Genomic DNA, 19,507 nt, shown 5'->3' on the forward strand with positions numbered 1-19,507 from the left:
GTCACACACACGCACACACACACACACACACACACACACACACACACACACACACACACACACACACACACACACGCACGCACACACACACACACACAAACACACACACACACACACACCAGCCTATCTTCTCCAGGCAGAAATCATTACAATACCGTCAATAGCCACCACAGTGGCTGCTAATCTATTCATCTGACACCCAGAGAGGAGCCAGAGGGTGATGACTCTCTGTGTTACCCTGATAAACATCCCCCACTCACAGGGCAACTAAATGGGATTTGGTGTAACACTGATAAACGCCCTTCTTTGGAGGCATAGGAGAATCTTGAGATAAGTTCCAGGACTTTATAAGAGGGGGTAAAAACACTCTACCTGTAGGTTCTGTGAGTGAGTGTGAATATTGATGGAAGGACTCAATGAAGCTCTGCTCTCTGCCAAGTCCTCACATGGGTATTCTGGTCTGATGTTTATGGGAAAATATTACTTGTGAGACATGGGTTGATCAAAACAGCAATGCGAATGTAGAGATATGAGAATGTAGAGAAATGAGAATGTAGAGATATGAGTGTTGGTGTGTGAAAAGCAATCTGTGTGTCCTGACCTTGATTAGGATCTATAGCTGCCGCATCGGGGGGGGGGGCGGGGGGGGGGGGGCGGGTCTTTGTGCCTTTCACTGGCGGAGAGAGATGGGTAGACCTGCGTGAAGCCGTGCCCTCTCTCCTCCTCCTCCTCTCCATCTTGTCTCTCCTTCCCGGACAGATAGAGAGAGAAGAGAAGAGAAGAGAAGAGAAGAGAAGAGAAGAGAAGAGAAGAGAAGAGAAGAGAAGAGAAGAGAAGAGAAGAGAAGAGAAGAGAAGAGAAGAGAAGAGAGAAAGTCAAACCTGCCACCTGAACATCTCAAACATTAGATCAGAGAGAGAGAGAGAAAGAGGAAAGTGCATTTTCACCTCATTCTCTGCACAGCACTCAGCAATGTCTGTGTGTGTGTGTGTGTGCGTGTGTGTGTGTGTGTGTGTGTGTGTGTATGTGTGTGTGTGTGTGTGTGTGTGTGCGCGTGTTTGAATGCAGGAAACAAACCCTTCTCCACAGTGGCTGGGTTGGTGCAGGTGTCCCTGAGAGTGTGTGAGTTCAGCTACTGCACAGGAGAGGTGGAGGGTTTCAAAGGCAGAGAGGATGAGAGCCCCAGAGAGGATGAGAGCCCCAGAGAGGATGAGAGCCCCAGAGAGGATGAGAGCCTCAGAGAGGATGAGAGCCCCAGAGAGGATGAGAAACCCAGAGCGGATGAGAGCCTCAGAGAGGATGAGAGCCTCAGAGAGGATGAGAGCCCCAGAGAGGATGAGAGCCCCAGAGCGGATGAGAGCCTCAGAGAGGATGAGAGCCCCAGAGAGGATGAGAGCCTCAGAGAGGATGAGAGCCTCAGAGAGGACGAGAGCCCCAGAGAGGATGAGAGCCTCAGAGAGGATGAGAGCCCCAGAGAGGATGAGAGCCCCAGAGCGGATGAGAGCCTCAGAGAGGATGAGAGCCCCAGAGAGGATGAGAGCCTCAGAGAGGATGAGAGCCTCAGAGAGGACGAGAGCCCCAGAGAGGATGAGAGCCCCAGAGAGGATGAGAGCTTCAGAGAGGATGAGAGCTGTGCCGACATTGGATCTGACCCCCGTATCTGAGAGTTTTGTGAAAGCATGCCATGTGTTAGAGACAACAGGCCAGGGGCGGACTGGCCATTGGGAGCACTGGGAATTTTCCCGATGGCCTGGTGCCCAACTGGCCTGGCCGCCCCCCCCCCCCCCCGTCAACAAATCGGGCAGCACCACTCCCCCCCCCCCGTCAACAAATCGGGCAGCACCACCCCCCCCCCCATCAACAAATCGGGCAGCACCACCCCCCCCCCCCCCCGTCAACAAATCGGGCGGCAACCCCGAGTCAACAAAACGAAACTGAAGGTGTTCCATCTCACCGCGGCGGCTCGGCTCGTGGCCTGACTGTGGCTACATTTCCCGGCATGAAATATTCACCCAGTCCGGCCCTGCAACAGGCCGACCCATGTGTCTGGTTGGCTGAAGAGGACCTCATATTTGAAGATGAGTTTGGTTGGTTGTAAATGTTATACAGTAAGTTAGTAGTAGAGCCTATTAACATGCAAGGCTTTTCTGATGTGTGGCATTGTACTGAACCGGGACGGCTGTAGCTCAGTTGGTAGAGCGGGTCGTTCAGTGATCAAAGGGTCAGTGGTTCGAATCCCAGCTCCGACTGTCCACATGTCGAAGTGTCCTTGAGCAAGACACCTAACCCCAAATTGCTCCCAATGAGCAGGTTAGCACCTTGCATGGCAGCTACCGCCATTGGTGTGTGAATGGATGAATGAGAGGCCATTGTAAAGCGCTTTGAGTGCCGCTAAGGTGGAAAAGCGTAAGTGCAGTCCATTTATCATTCCATTGGTTGGTAGTCTTTATGCTTATTGTCTGTAGTGTCTCTGACACCGTACGTTTCTGTAGTTAACTTTGATGTCTTTCTTCCCTGAGCTTGTGATACAGTTGGTATCTGTGGACAGAGCAACCGCTGGGGTACAACTTCTCATTGCTCTGCCATCTTATCAACAGACCAACCGCTGGGGTACGACTTCTCGTTGCTCTGGCATCTTATCGCTGTCTCTTCTGGTCCTCAGCGGAAAACTCCAATGTCAGATATATGAGTTCTACCCGCTGACTCTGAGTCAGTACTGACCACAGAGGAGAGCCAGTTGAGGTCTTCCCTCTGACTCTGAGTCAGTACTGACCACAGAGGAGAGCCAGTTGAGATCTTCCCGCTGACTCTGATTCAGTACTGACCACAGAGGAGAGCCAGTTGAGGTCTTCCCGCTGACTCTGAGTCAGTACTGACCACAAGGAGAGCCTGGCGTCAGGCAACCTCATCAAGCTGGTCTCTTTGGTGGGAACAGAGCTCTCATTACCTGCTATGATGGGCTACTGGTTTTGTGAATAAGAGGGGATGCTTGAATGGATAGGGTGAGACAAAGAAGCAAAGCAGAGAGAATGGTAGAGTGTGTGTGTGTGTGTGTGTGAGAGAGAGAGAGAGAGAGAGAGAGAGAGAGAGAGAGAGAGAGAGAGAGAGAGAGAGAGAAAGGGGTGGAGTAAGACATGGAGAGATTGGGAGAGAGAGAGTGTAAGAGGGGGAGCAAGACATGGAGAGAGATGGGGAGAGAGTAAAAGAGAGAGAAAGACAGATAGAGAGGGAGTAAGACAGGGAGAGAGAGAAGGGAGTAAGACAGGGAGAGACAGAGAGTGAGAGAGGGAGGGAGAGTGCGAGAGAGAGAGAGAGAGAGAGAGAGAGAGAGGAAGCAGTAGCTGTTTTGCCCTATACGAGCATGGCTGTTGACAGGAGTGCCTCTCTCCATCAGAGCCTAGAGGAGATCTCTTTATAGAACTCTGTAGCTTCATCCTCGTCCTTTGGGAAGACACAGATTTCCATGTTCATATGTGTGTGTGTGTGTGTGTGTGTGTGTGTGTGTGACTGTGTGCCCAACTGTGGGAGGAGTGGAGGACTTTAACGAAAATTAGGTCACCTCGCTCATGCTCATGGTATGTATCTTCATTTGGCTCATCCCGAGTCCTGGACATCCTGTCCTTGGTGCTGAAATATCACTCTCCTGCCTGAGCAGACTCACATTGGCACAGTCTTATCTCATATACTGAACTATGTGTGTGATGCATCATATTCAACACATGTAAGTATGCTAGCCACACACGCCAAGGTGACATAGCTCTTTAAAGCAACTTGTGTGCCAGTAGGGTTGGTATAGCGTGGGCGTGGCATGACGGGGGTAGGGAGGGAAGGGGGGGGGCATTAGGGGGATGGGGTGCACATATCTCAGACTGAGTGGCACCAAGGACCCAGAGCATGAATAAATCACCGGGCGTTTGACCCATTTAAATACCAAATGGAAGCACTGCTCTCCGCTGGGGAACCAGACTTGCAGAGCACACACACCAACTCGTCTCCGTGATCCGAACACACCGACTCATCTCCGTGATCCGAACACACCGACTCGTCTCCGTGATCCGAACACACCGACTCATCTCCGTGATCCGAACACACCGACTCGTCTCCGCGATCCGAACACACCGACTCATCTCCGCGATCCAAACACAACGACTCATCTCCGCGATCCGAACACACGACTCGTCTCCGCGATCCGAACACACCGACTCATCTCCGCGATCCAAACAAAACGATTCATCTCCGCGATCCAAACACACGACTCGTCTCCGCGATCCGAACACACCGACTCATCTCCGCGATCCGAACACACCGACTCATCTCCGAATACACCGACTCATCTCCGAATACACCGACTCATCTCCGAATACACCGACTCATCTCCGCGATACGAACACACCGACTCATCTCCGCGATCCGAACAGGAGGGGACAGTCAGGATGCCACCAGCAGACTGACTCTCCCTGTGTGTGTGTGTGTGTGTGTGTGTGTGTGTGTGTGTGTGTGTGTGTGTGTGTGTGTGTGCATGTGTGTGTGTGTGTGTGTGTGTGCGTGTGAAGGGATAGCATAATGTGACAGTGTTTACAAAGCAGATCCGTGACATTACCGCTGGCACTTGGTCAAACCAACTGAGATGGAAATCTCTTGAGGGCGTGTCCCTGTATCCCTGGTTGAGCTGCTCCTGCCCCCTCCCCTCTACTGGACTGACAGATGGACCTAACGTTTTTACAGGCAGTAATAATTGGCGCAGTAATATTTCACATAGAACAGTAAAGAGGATTTGCCCACGGTATATTGTGAATATACAACGGCTCTTAACCAATCAGATTGCGAGGTCGGAACTACAGTACCTGTTGTATGTCAGCTAGCTAATACTAGCTAACTTGTAAGTTAACAGAGATTAGTAAAATTTACATTTTAAATTGACAAATATCATATGTTTGTCAATTAAGCACATGCACATTTCTGATTTAAGGTCCCATGGGGGGTTTTCACTTCCTGCTTCCTCTTAGGCACTCTATAAGGCGTAAGTTGGCACCTTGCCCGATTGCAGCCTAGTTATTATTATTCTTTGTGATTGTTTCAGCACTTTGAGATTGTCTCAAAGTGCTTTATAGGCAATGAAAAGTGCTTTTTGAACTAATTATTATTATTATTATTATTATTATTATTATCCCATTTTCTACATTCTAGGCCAATGTAATGCTTTCTGATGGCTTAAAGCAGGGATACTCAAATAGCTGAACCTGTGGGCCACATTTCAAAAATGGCAGTGGGCCATGGGCCAGTTGATAAAATGACGGTGGCCTTTTGCGTTGCTGTTGTAGCTGTTGTTAATATGGTTGTGGAGCCGGTGTATGAAGTTTTCAATTTACTAATCTTTTCTTGTCTGGCTTTGGTGCTGAGGGGGAATTCAGCGTGGAAGCTTGCATGTCTGCTTTCGTAGTGTCGCTTTATATTCTCGAGCTTAACAACTGATACTGTTCTCGTGCAAATTAAACATAGTGGCACTGCATTTGCATGAGACGGTAAAATAAAAGCGAAATCATCCGTCCATTTGGGATTAAATTGCCGATTCTCGGCATCAACTTTTCAACGCTTGCTGAGGCTCATGTTTGTGGCTGCTTTGAATGGGTTCAAGCAGGTGAGTCCGAGGTGACTTGACGGTCAGCTCCATATGGTTCCGCTGCGTTAAATGAGTTTTTTTTCTTTCTTTTTTTTCTCAATTTTTGATTGATTGATTGATCGAACGGCGGGCCAGTCAAAATTGCGCCGGAGTTTGAGTATCACTGGCTTAAAGTGTCAGTTTCTGTTTCTATTTGAAAACAGTGTCATGTTCATGTCAGATGACTGCGGTGCTACCTCAGTGTGTAGGTGCAGTATGATGCCAGTCTAGGGTGTGTAGGTGCAGTATGATGCCAGTCTAGGGTGTATAGGTGCAGTATGATGCCAGTCTAGGGTATGTAGGTGCAGTATGATGCCAGTCTAGGGTGTGTAGGTGCAGTATGATGCCAGTCCTCTGTGTGTAGGTGCAGTATGATGCCAGTCTAGGGTGTGTAGGTGCAGTATGATGTCAGTCTAGGGTGTGTAGGTGCAGTATGATGCGAGTCTAGGGTGTGTATGTGCAGAATGATGCCAGTCTAGGGTGTGTAGGTGCAGTATGATGTCAGTCTAGGGTGTGTAGCTGCAGTATGATGTCAGTCTAGGGTGTGTAGGTGCAGTATGATGTCAGTCTAGGGTGTGTAGGTGCAGTATGATGCCAGTCTAGGGTGTGTATGTGCAGTATGATGCCAGTCTAGGGGTGAATACCGCCGCCCCCAGCCCCCCCTCCCAGAGCACATGCAGTCTGCAGCTGAGGGGCAGGTAACACTGATTGGCAGGTAAGGGGCAGGTAACACTTGGGCAAGTAACGCTGAGGGGCAAGTAACACTGAGGGGCAGGTAACACTGAGGGGCAGGTAAGGGGCAGGTAACACTGAGGGGCAGGTAAATGGTAAATGGTAAATGGACTGCACTTATATAGCGCTTTTCCACCTTAGCGGCACTCAAGGCGCTTTACAATGGCCTCTCATTCACCCATTCACACACACATTCACACACCAATGGCGGTAGCTGCCATGCAAGGTGCTAACCTGCTCATTGGGAGCAATTTGGGGTTAGGTGTCTTGCTCAAGGACACTTCGACATGTGGACAGTTGGAGCTGGGATTTGAACCACTGACCCTTCGATCACTGAACGACCCGCTTTACCAACTGAGCTACAGCCGCCCCAGGTAAGGGGCAGGTAACGCTGAGGGACAGGTAACGCTGAGGGGCAGGTAACGCTGAGGGGCAGGTAACACTGAGGGGCAGGTAACACTGAGGGGCAGGTAAGGCTGAGGGGCAGGTAACGCTGAGGGGCAGGTAAGGCTGAGGGGCAGGTAAGGCTGAGGGGCAGGTAACGCTGGGCTCTCTGGGATGTGCTGACTGATGAGAACCACTGTACTGGGGGGAGGAGAGGAGGAGGGGGTGGGGGAGAGGTGGAGGACGGGGGGGGGGGGGGTTGTACAGTGTCTGTGTTCTTCTGTACCCAGTAAAGTAGGGCAGAATCTTCCAAACCAACCAGAGCAGCCATGTTGGATCAGTCCTCCAGGAGATTCCACAGCAGGCTGTTCCAGGACAAAGTTTTGTCACAGACAATAATAAAAACTAGAAAGTACATTTCCTGGAGAAAATTTGAGGTGGGCTAGATGCTGCAGCTGTATGTAACAGCTACTGCTAGAACTACTATGGACCGGGCAATTTCCATGCATCCACCATTGAAGACTGTGTGTCTCTAGCCCACTCAGGGGCTGAAAAGTGAGTTCTGTGGCGTGAATAGTGGCGTGGTGGCGGGGCTCCGCCCCTTTTGGTCATAGCCAAAAATTAAATTACTAAAAAACTATAAAAATATCAAAAATCTGAATACATCCGGGAAACAGCTAAAGATGATGAACATGTTAAAGTTTGAATGAAGTTTCTAGCACAAAGTATGCAGAAGTAGTTAAGGGCCAAAAAACTGAGGATAATAATAATAATAATAAAGAAATAAAGAAATAGTGGGAATATCACAAGTTGGGCTAGCTTTTACAAGCTAGCCCACCTAATAAAGAAAGAAAGAAAGAAAGAAAGAAAGAAAGAAAGAAAGAAAGAAAGAAAGAAATAGTGGGAATATCACAAGTTCACCTATCACGTAATATCACAAGTTTCTCACCTAATAAAGAAAGAAAGAAATAGTGGGAATATCACAAGTCATGTTATCTTGAAAGCAGCTATGGTAATCAATCTTCTACACTGTGAAAAAGCACATCAAAGGACATCCGGATGCCTTTGTGGAGGGAGCAGGCCCATGTTGGCTGCTGGAAACTATTCATATAATACTATATTCAATAATTATGCAAATGAGGTCGAGCTCAGAGGAATTTCTACACTGACATCAGTAGAGTCTCTGTCTTTGAAGATCTTCTTGATTGATCCTAATGAAGCTCTTTTAAAAAACCCAAATGCATTCCAATCACTGCACTCCGCTCTATACAGACACAGTTAGGCCTAGGGCTGTTCCAGGCATGTCTGGGGTGGAGGACGCAGCGTGGGTCACCTCACCAGCTCACTAAACCCTAGGGCTGTTCCAGGCATGTCTGGGGTGGAGGACGCAGCGTGGGTCACCTCACCAGCTCACTAAACCCTAGAGCTGTTCCAGGCATGTCTGTGGTGGAGGACTCACCGTGGGTCACCTCACCAGCTCACTAAACCCTAGGGCTGTTCCAGGCATGTCTGGGGTGGAGGACGCAGAGTGGGTCACCTCACCAGCTCACTAAACCCTAGGGCTGTTCCAGGCATGTCTGGGGTGGAGGACGCAGAGTGGGTCACTTCACCAGCTCACTAAACCCTAGGGCTGTTCCAGGCATGTCTGGGGTGGAGGACGCAGCGTGGGTCACCTCACCAGCTCACTAAACCCTAGGGCTGTTCCAGGCATGTCTGGGGTGGAGGACGCAGAGTGGGTCACCTCACCAGCTCACTAAACCCTAGGGCTGTTCCAGGCATGTCTGGGGTGGAGGACGCAGCGTGGGTCACCTCACCAGCTCACTAAACCCTAGGGCTGTTCCAGGCATGTCTGGGGTGGAGGACGCAGAGTGGGTCACCTCACCAGCTCACTAAAAAACAGACAACTTTTTGTCATATGGTGGGTTTTTCATAGCACATGGTGATGAGGCACGCACACACACACACACACACACACACACACACACACACACACACACACACACACACACACAGAAAAACATGAACATTTTCTCTGCTCTTCACCCATCCTGTTGTCCTTCCCCCAAGGGCAGCCAGGAGCAGCCAGTAGGCAGCGTGCATGCTGGGCGCGCCCGGGGGACAACCAAGTGCTCCTGTCCGTCTTCGCCAGGGACCGACAGCGTTAGCGATCTGGTCTTCTGCATGTTTTTCAGATTGGGTTCTTTTATGGGGGAAACCCTTGCGAACACGGGGAGAACATGCAAACTCCACACAGAAAGGCCTGGAGACCTCCTTGCTGTGAGGCAACAGTAGCAATTTGGGGTTCAGTGTCTTGCTCAAGGGCACTTTGGCACACTACGGAAGCTGGGATCAAACCGGGGACCTCACGATCCCCAGCCGGCCACTCCACCTCCTGAGCTACGTGCCGTGACTGAGCTACATTGCCTATAACTAAATATTGTCTTGAGTTATGGTAAAGTATAAACACAACCAGGGAAATACGTTTGCCCGGTTGCCAGTTTTACTCCGTAGCTGAGTTTTCTGAGATTATCAGAGATCAACCGTGGCTAGATTTGATTAGATTTGATGTCAACCCATCTTCTTTCATGGCCTGAATACGTTTTTTTCCACATCACACAGCCTTGACAGTGAGTGATTGGGTCATTCTGTCCGAGTCACTAGTCTCTTTCAGGTAAAGAGTCTGGAGCTTCCGTGTCCTTGCTACGCCCCCCTCTCGCTCTCCTCCCCCTCTGTCTGTCTCTCTGGCTCCCTCTCTCTTCCTTACTCCCCCCTCTCTCCTCCTCCTCCTCCTCTGTCTCTTTGGCTCCCTCTCTCTCCCTTACTCCCCCCTCTCTCTCTCCTCCTCCTCCTCTGTCTCTCTGGCTCCCTCTCTCTCCCTCTCTCCTCCTCCCCCTCTGTCTGTCTCTCTGGCTCCCTCTCTCCTCCTCCTCCTCCTCCTCCTCTGTCTCTCTGGCTCTCTCTGGAGGAAGAGTGATTTATTATGGTTAATGGCCTCCCACCACCTTCATGCTCTTTAACTCTCCATCACACTCTCGTGATGTTAGCCAACCAGGAAATGGAGCTAAATTATCCCATTCAACGGCAGACTTTTAACACCATAGGATTTACTCTCTGATGGACACTGCTCCAATATATACATTTCTAAATACATGCATACTGTATGTATACAGGTATATACACACAGGCCTATAGAGATAGTGCACAAAAATGTGCAGTAATTATATGACACACGGAAAGTGTCATACATGATACATATTGTATATCCTCCAATTTTGATGTGTAAACAATACATTATGTGTCATGATGTGTGAAAATGATGCAGCTTAAATTCTTATAGATCACATATCTAGGAGGTCGACTCAGCAAGGACAATGCCTGCAGTACAGACAGCATGAGGCTGACTTTACTCCATTGTTCAACTGCATTTGCAATCCTTCATCCCATCTGGAAGTCAAAGCAGTACAGCCTAAAAACCAAGATCAGCCTGTATAACAGCACTGTTCAGTCAGTTTTATAACAGCACTGCTCAGTCAGTTCTATAACAGCACTGTTCAGTCAGTTCTATAACAGCACTGTTCAGTCAGTTCTATAACAGCACTGTTCAGTCAGTTCTATAACAGCACTGTTCAGTCAGTTTTATAACAGCACTGCTCAGTCAGTTCTATAACAGCACTGTTCAGTCAGTTCTATAACAGCACTGTTCAGTCAGTTCTATAACAGCACTGTTCAGTCAGTTCTATAACAGCACTGTTCAGTCAGTTCTATAACAGCACTGTTCAGTCAGTTCTATAACAGCACTGTTCAGTCAGTTCTATAACAGCACTGTTCAGTCAGTTCTATAACAGCACTGTTCAGTCAGTTTTATAACAGCACTGCTCAGTCAGTTCTGCTGTATGGCTCTGGATGCAGGTGAGTTGTTGAGAGGAACATGAAGAAGATGGATGGACAATCCACAACGGATGTCTCCAGAGGATGTCACATCTTCTGGCCAGAAAGGATTTCCAATGAGGACCTGTATAAACTGTCGCAATGTGGTGCTGGAAATTAAACAACACCAATGGCCAGGGCATGTCCTCCGAACGGACCTGGTCTGCGTTTCCCAGTTATGTATCTTGGCGCTCTACGACGCTTCTCAAGGTATACCTTGGCGAAGGGACAGTTTTTCCTACGAGTGTTTCCCAGACTATCCCTTAGTGGGCGTCTGAAGATGCATCGTAAGGTACATCGTTAGTGGAGCTGTCCGTTGTTGTTGATGTTTTCAAGCATCTAATATTAACAAAAACGAAGCTACTAAAGCAAATCTGCTAATCTGTTTAAGAGTCAAGGCGATGTGATGATAGCTAAATGAGTGACTGATTTTGTTCACCCGGTGTTCTGAAAAGTTCTCCTCAGGATGACCTACCACCCATTATGTTATGTTCAATTCATGGGTAGCACATCCTGTCAGATATAGTAAATGTTGATAGGCATTTCAAAATGTCCTACATGACAGGATACGCTACCCATGAATTAAACACATTATTGTTTTAATGCAGCCATGATGTATAGGCCTACACAAAGCACAAGTTGGCTGTGACACACTAAATAGAAGGGGGCATTCATTATTGACCTGTGTCTACCCTACTATGGGTCTAGAAGGCCTCATTGGATTAATCAATTAGCCAGGATATCTGTCGGTATCCTACAGTAGCTATATACAGACAGCCAGAAAAGCCATGTCATCAAATTGCTCGTTTACATAAGAAAATATTGTTGTTGTTCACAGATTGGATTATTTTAGGCTATGGATAGTCCCTATATTTTATTTGGCTAAATACAATTTTACATTTTATTGAGCATTCATTTTATTTAACATTCCTGTGATGTGTTATATAGGCTACAAAAACATTGTTTTTATAATTAATTTTCATAAAGTTTATTGTACTCTAATGATGTAATTCGCGCAGGTAGGGTAGATAGATGTGTGTTATATTGGAACTTTACTTTTTAAATGTATAATTTTGCTCTAATCGGGCTAAAACCATAACGGGATGAACAGAGGGCATCGCTAAGGGACAGCTTATGATGGGTTCAGACCGCCGTTAAGAAAGTATCCCTTTTGTAAGGAGGCTCTGGGAAACGCGTCGGCTCAAGGGAGAGCTAACGATGTACCTTCAGGAGGTGTACCTTAGCCTAAGAAGGCTCTGGGAAATGATGCGCCACCTAGAGGGAGACGTATCTTACAATGAACGTAGCGCTACGGTGGCTCTGGGAAACTAGCCTGGTTTGACCATCCCGATCTAGCGAGCTCACTGCTTCGCTCCGCAATATCGGTCTGGCCTTCGCCCCATAGAGAGCGATTACGTGGGCGGGGGTACTTGCCTTGACAGACAAACACCTTCAGCAAACTTTTTCCAAATCCAGTCGGAAGAACGGCAAAAATGTCTTTTCCACCGAGAAACTCCGCTAGTGCATACTCTTGTTCTTGTTTAAGTGTTGTGATTAAGTCTATTTCTGCAATAACTGGACTTATAGCTGTGTTTCTTCTTCTTCTAATGTTAACGTTACCACTCGTTACTTCGGGAGCCGCCATGTTTGTTTAGCGAATGGCAGGGACACAAACCAATCAGAGGCTGCTTTCCACTGTGGGGCGGGACAGCAGTTAAAACGCAGTCCCTGATTGGCCCGGTCTGGTCTGGATTTTGGCATAATCGCTCTGGAGGAGGCGAAGGCCAGACTGTTCTGCGTTAGTGAAACAGAATGTGAGCTGGGGAGAACGGGATGGTCGTACCAGGCTACTGGGAAACGCGGCCCAGGACTATATTCCCAAAGTAGCCTTGAGATGGACTCCACCTGGAAAGAGGAAGCAAGGGAAGCCAAAAACAACCTGGCGAACAACTGTGACCTGGGAACTGAAAACGGCTAACCTAACTTGGGGCGAGGCAGAGCATGCTTCACACGACGGGGTCAGATGGAAGCAGAGAGTTGCAACCTTAAATTCCTCAAGAAATGAAGAGGATTAACTAAGTTAAATTCGTATGTCAAAACGACAGCTAAACAACATTTCCATAAGCTAAGGAAGAGACTAGAAGAAGAGAGAGAGGAGAAGAATGAGTTAGTCAGCAGAATGCAGACAGGCACCCCTCCCCCTTTCACCCCCTCACCCTTCAAATACCCCACCCCCCAGGGACCAGACTAGCTACTCCACAACTCCTATCCCCCATCCCACACCAAATCTGCCTGGAAACCCAGTGAGAGAGAGAGAGAAGGGGGGAGAGAGAGAGACTGATGGAGCGAAAAAGGTGCCTGATGATAAAATTCCTCCACTGTCGGACCACCCCTCTCCCCATCCTCACTCAATATATCTCTCCTTCTGTTCCCCCTGCTCCTCTCATGCCTCTCTCCACCCTGACCCCCCACCCCCCACCCCTGGTCCAGGATTAGCACCCCACCAATTTAGCCTTAATCCATCTTGAACAATGGAGTTACTGTATGGTACCATTTCCCCTGAACCAAACCACACCTTAACCATACCTAAAATATACAATGTAAGACAATTACACCGACAGACAGACAAACAAACTGGCTCACCACCAACAAGCACACCCATGTTCAGCACAGACGTGCTGAAATAGCTTGACAGATCCTGCAGCTGACAAAAGAAGTCCAGTCTTTGTTGGCTGGGTGGGTGCAGGGAGAGGGAGCTCTGGTGGGATGAGGAGGGAGGATGGGGGGAGCCCTCATCCACTCGGGGCTTCAACGGGAGCACAAAGACAGAGCTGAGCAGAAGTTCCCTCCTCCATCTGCCACCTAGCAGCCGTCTCTCGGCTAGTCAGGTGGTGCGGCCTGATGTGTCACTGAAAGCTCTTTAAAGAATTGGGTTGCAGGGTTGTACAGAGTGGAACCGCTTTTTGATTTTTTTGCACACAAACGCTTTCTCCAGTGCGGAAGGGTCCTCAGGAGGCTAGCACAACATGCCTCCAACATGTGGCTCTCCAACATCCCTGAAGAGACTACTACTACTACTACTACTACTAATTAAATAATGAAACTGAGATGGATGGCTTGACTACTTGTGTGGTTGGGATTTTATTGTGTCCCTAATAAGACTGTAAATGTTTCATCATGTAATGTTGTCGACATGTTCTCGACGTGTACTCAGACGCTGTGTGTTTCAGAACATTAGTGTCCTACAAAGCCGCTGTTCCCATGGCAATTAAATATGTACGGTCTGTTTATTGTAGATAAATAGAAAAAAAGAAACAACCTCAGAAAATTATTGGTATTGGTCTGAAATACAGGCTCTTAGCCTTTTTAAGGCTGGGTAAGAAAAACAGAATGGGGTGATTGTCAAATGGATACAATTAATCTAATGTCCAAATGATTTTGGACCAAAACTATTAAGGCATGGCCATATATTTGACAACAAAAAACAAATGAAAATCCACTCCCAAGAGCCTTTGCTAAATGAGTTTGCTCAGGAGCAATAATGAAGGGATCTGTTGGTTTTCCTGTTAAGTGGATGTGATTGGCTGCAGACAGGCAGGGTCTAATGTGGAGGCTAATGTGTAGTGACTGGAGGAACAGGGGTCATGACCTCGTCACCTACACGGTCATTAACACCAGTGCCCCTGGGACAGTTGACACTATTACTCACCTAGAGACTAGAGAATACAACGATGCCAATAGTCAAGTCAATACTACTGAAACAGCTCACTCTGGATGCACGGGGTATAACACTGAGACACATGTACAGCAGGTATATGCACACACACATGCACACAACCAGACACACAAGCATAGTACACACACACACACACACACACACACACACACACACACACACACACACACACACACACATACATAGAACCTTCTTCTCCACACAGCAAGGCTGCCTGTGACAGCTGAGACAGCGCAGTATTTAACAAGCTGTTTAGCGTTGCCTTTTCCCATGCTAGCGATGTTCAGACCACTCCTGGCACACTTGTGTACATGATCTAGGCTTCCAAATAGAAGTTCACAAAATCCACATCTGAACCCAAAGTTGGTAATAGTTTCAATATATTTATCTTGGAAAGCCTAGTCCATATACAGATCAGATCACAGCTTACTTCTACAATCAGGACCTCTTTTTGACTGTTGTCATGTGTATTGGGGATGTTAGCACAGACATCACAGCTGTAGTTAAACCAGACTGGTGGAAAACAAAGGAATCAATCAGGTGCTCAGCAGGAAGTAAAAAAGTAGTCACCGTGGTGCTCTAGGATCGTGAGGAAAATCAATACTAGAGAAGAAGGATGATCCTGGCACTCGAGGAGGGTCGATGATAAAAAGTCTTTATTAATACATGGCTAATAGGTTAAAAAGCCTTTATTAATACATGGCTAGTAGGTTAAAAAGCCTTTATTAATACATGGCTAATAAGTTAAACATCCTTTATTAATACATGGCTAATAGGTTAAAAAGCCTTTATTAATACATGGCTAATAGGTTAAAAAAGTCTACATGTTTCGACCTGAAACGGTCTTCATCAGGACATGAAAACGGAAGCAGGTGACTCACTTATATATGGTGCATTCGTTTATAACTGGGAGGTGGCAAATTGCGACTTGCTACTAGGAATGATTAAATAAAACGCTGCATGAACTCGCACTTCCTCGTCGCAATTCGGATATGTTTCTCAGCCCCCAGTTGCCGGCTGATGTCAATATCATATCATATCATCATCGTATCATTCGCTATAGCTCGAATGCACACAGGTCGGAGGTAGGTATTTTGCCACTTGCGACTTGCCACCTCCGACCACAAACGAACGCACCAATAGGCACGTGTGTAATCAAGACAATCAACAAATCCATCAATCAATCAATCAATCAATCAATCAATCAATCAATCAATCAATCAATCAATCAATCAATCAATGCAGGATAGATACATGGTCCGTGGTAGGCTATATACAACCAGTCAGAGAAAAGATCATAAACGTCATAAGCGCATGAATAAAAATAAAAGGTTCAAAGAAAACACATGAAATCGATTTCCTCATTCAGACTGGTGACACTCTTGCATGTTTATACAGCTGCACTGGATGGTCAGATCTTTTGTACGGCATCGGACACCAGGTCAACAATACGGTCACGGCGAGCAATGTCCAGGTGTTTGTATGCATTGCATCCATTTGTAAGGTGTGCAGTGGATTCTACATGTTCAGAATAATGATAGTTCATACAGAGTGGGTCATGATTGACAGATTATACTTCGTTGGTAATACTTGCAGTCTTGCCTTGATTGTAAATTTTTAAATATCCTCACCAATAGCAGCATTTTTGTACAGTGAATATGAGGGTGTATTCACACAGACACTATTTAGTGCGCACCAAGCGAGCTTTGGGTCCGAGAGTGCTTAGTTTAGGCCTGTGTGAACACAGCAATCGCACTCAGGTGCGCACCAAAACAGCTCCCTCTGGAGGGTCTTGGTGCGGCTTCAACCGAATTCTTGTGCGCACCAGTTATGGTGTGAAAGCACGCGACCTCTGACCGACGCAACTACGTTGTGCACGCCACATATTTGACCTAAAAAGTTTTTCATGACGCTCTTGCACCCGCCCCCAGAAAGATATTGACCAATGACAGCACTGAGCCTTTTCATGTGACTTGTGGTGCTGCATTTGGACCAGAGTAAAGAAAGTGCTGTGTGAAACCGAACTGCAGTAGCTGAGAAATGAAACAATGTATCACTTTCGCTTTTGGTGCGCATCAATGGTGCACTAACATATGTGAATAAGCCCTGAGACAGAGTGGTCATCAAAAATCAACACAGGCCAGCTTTCCCTGTAATCAGAGTCCACATCAGTGTCTTTGGGTCTCGGTCCGCCTCACGTTTAGTACCCAGATAGCAAGCGGATCTGGGCCATATACAGGCCAGATCTGGCCCTTGTGGCTTAGTTCCGGCCCATATATGGCCCAGAATCATTACACATCCGCTTGCTATCTGGGTAGGATTCTTCTTGCAGTGTCCTTCCTTAGTCCAGTATCCTCCCTGACCCTGCTGGACGAGGGCCTCCACAGACACACCAGGGTCTGGATCAGTCCATCACAAACGGGCTCTTCAGCCTGTGTGTTAGGTTTTTGCCCATTTTAACTGCACTCCTGTGCGATTGCAAAGGTCAATATTGTCTGGCCAATCACACCAGACTCCAAAGCCCTTAGCCTGTGTGTCAAGTTCTCCTGAGGCTTTCCTCCTTCCTCTTTGTCGTTTGGGTGAGTTGGTACGTCCTCTCCCCCCATGCTCTGGGCCGAGGGGCTATCCTTTTACCACCCAGAGCCTGGGTGAGGAGGTCACCCAGGCTATATATCCCAGTATATCCTGGTCCCGGTAGGGGAAGGGCCGGCGGCCGGGATAAAATCACGGAGTCTGGAGTCTGGAGGTTTGCCTCCCACTCCACATGCCAAGTGTAGTCCGCCCATCCTGCCTAACTGATGTTCAAGTCTCTTCATTGCTGCAGGAGATCCCGTGCGGCAGGAACAAAAGGGTGTCTGGACTTGAGACCCCGGGGAGGCTCCGTTGTTGCAGTGAGCCTTTCATGGAGCAGGTGGTTAGGCTCCACGGCCCGGCAGGCGAGACGTGCTGTGGTTCCTGTGCGGCAGAGGCCAGCGGGCTGGATGCCTGCAAGGATGGGAAGGTTGTCCACAGGAGTGGGATGCAGGCATCCTGTCACGATGCGCAAGGCTTAGTTGATAGGTGGGTCAATGAGGCGGGTGTGAGCGCTGCACAATATTCTCTGGTTGAGTAGACCAGGACTAAGGCTGCCGTACGCAGGGTTGTTTGCGCCGGTGCCCCAGTCCGATCGGACTAGTCGCCTCTTCAATGCCACACGAGCTGTTAACTTCTTGCGCAGTGACTCGAGGTCTCGGCGCAACGTGAGCGACCTGTGACTGTCCAATGTCACACCGAGATAAGTTGGTTGGGCGCTGCATGGCAGGAGTGTTCCATCGATGTGCACTCGGAGCTCACGTTTGGCTTCCTTGTTGTTAAGGTGGAAGGCCACCGACACCGTCTTTGCCTCGCTGAGCTTCAATCTCCATTTCTGGAGGTATGCCGCTAGTGTCTGCATGTCCTGGCTCAGTGTCTCCTCCACGGCCTGCCAGTCTCCAGCTGAGTACACCAGCGCAAGGGCGTCTGCATAGGAATACTTCCTGGAGACTATGGTCAGCAGGTCGTAGGTGTAGATGTTATAAAGGAGGGGGCCAGGACAGATCCCTGGGGGACGGCGTTCTTAAAGGCGTCGCAACCTGCTTCGCTGTCCGCTACCGGAGGTGAGGGTGAAGCTGCGGTTTCGGATAAGCTCCATGATCATGCTGGCCATCTGCCTGTCCGGCAGCAGGCGGAGCAGGTGAGTCTGCGGTGCCACACGGTGTCGTAGACAGCTGTCAGGTCTATAAAGATGGCTCCGGACTTCTTTTTGGACGAAATGTTGTCCTCGATGTCTTGAGTCATCAAAGTGACTTGATCTACAGTCGATCTCCCATGTCAGAACCCGGTCTGCTCCTGTGGGAGCAGCGTGTCGATGATTGGTTCAACGCGGAAGTAGATGAGGCGCGCAAGGACCTTGAAGGGGAAACATAACAGAGAGATGGGGCGGTAACTCTTGGGGTCCCCTTCAGGCTTATTCGGCTTATGCTGGGCTCAGACTACAGGATTTTTGGGCCCATTTATCCCTGATTGACCCCTCCCGACAATCGGAGGAGAAATCTGGTCTGGAACGTTGTTCGGGGCCGATGATCGGCCCAGATTATCTTGTAATGTGAGGGGTTTACAGATCAAATCTTATACCTCCCGATCAGCTGGCAGACCCATCGGGGCGGCCCCGATAATATCAAACATGTTTGATATTTAAGATTATTACGTCCCGACTTTACAAGTGAGACGGCGAGACCAGTGGTTCGTTGCTCCCTCGGGCACGATAAGATCCTGTAGTGTGTGCTGAGCCGTTATTTTCAAATCTTGCTGTGTGTGCTTGTTTGAGATGCGCAAGAAGAATATCTGTTAACTCACCGAAGATAATACATTTTTTGAAAGATGAAAGCCTTTTCTCTGAGGTGGCTACAGTTGTAGCCCCCCACCTTTTATATAAAAATCACTTTTTGCACTTAAGGGGAGACACCCCAGGTGAATAGGAAAAAAAAAAATCCTTAATAGGTATCACCATCAAACTCCCCCAGTTTGTTAGGTACATTAAGGAGCATCTTTTTTGTATTACAAGTTTTCTGAAATTGTATGGATTAATATGCAAATTAGGCATTATATGCGCTAAATAGTGCTCAAGTAGTGTACAGAAGCTGGTTATCCTGAAACAGGCTTGTTCTGTTCTGACTGCTGTGTTGCTTCAATGATTCAATGACTCAGTGTGCTACTAACCGTTTTCTGTCTCCCCTAGTGCCTCTCTCTCTCCCTCCTATCCTCTAACCAGGTCCAGTGTCAGCTGCGGAGCTGTGGATATCGTAGTATTTAGTACACACACACACACACGTACACACAGACACACATCAGTCCACATCCGGCTTAGGCCTGGACCTGATGCTCTTAGCTTTTCTTGCTCCGAAAATTTTATTTAATGTTATTTATTGTTCTTTAAATGTTCTTAGCCATTAGACAAATATATTCCAGGAGCTTGCCCCAGGTTGCCTGTTTCAATATCTGTGTGGTCTGTATGGCTCTATGTGCTACTAACCCTGTTCTGCCTTCCCTCT

Source organism: Borostomias antarcticus (genome assembly GCF_949987555.1).
Source record: "Borostomias antarcticus genome assembly, chromosome: 11".
In the NCBI taxonomy this organism is placed as follows: domain Eukaryota; kingdom Metazoa; phylum Chordata; class Actinopteri; order Stomiiformes; family Stomiidae; genus Borostomias; species Borostomias antarcticus.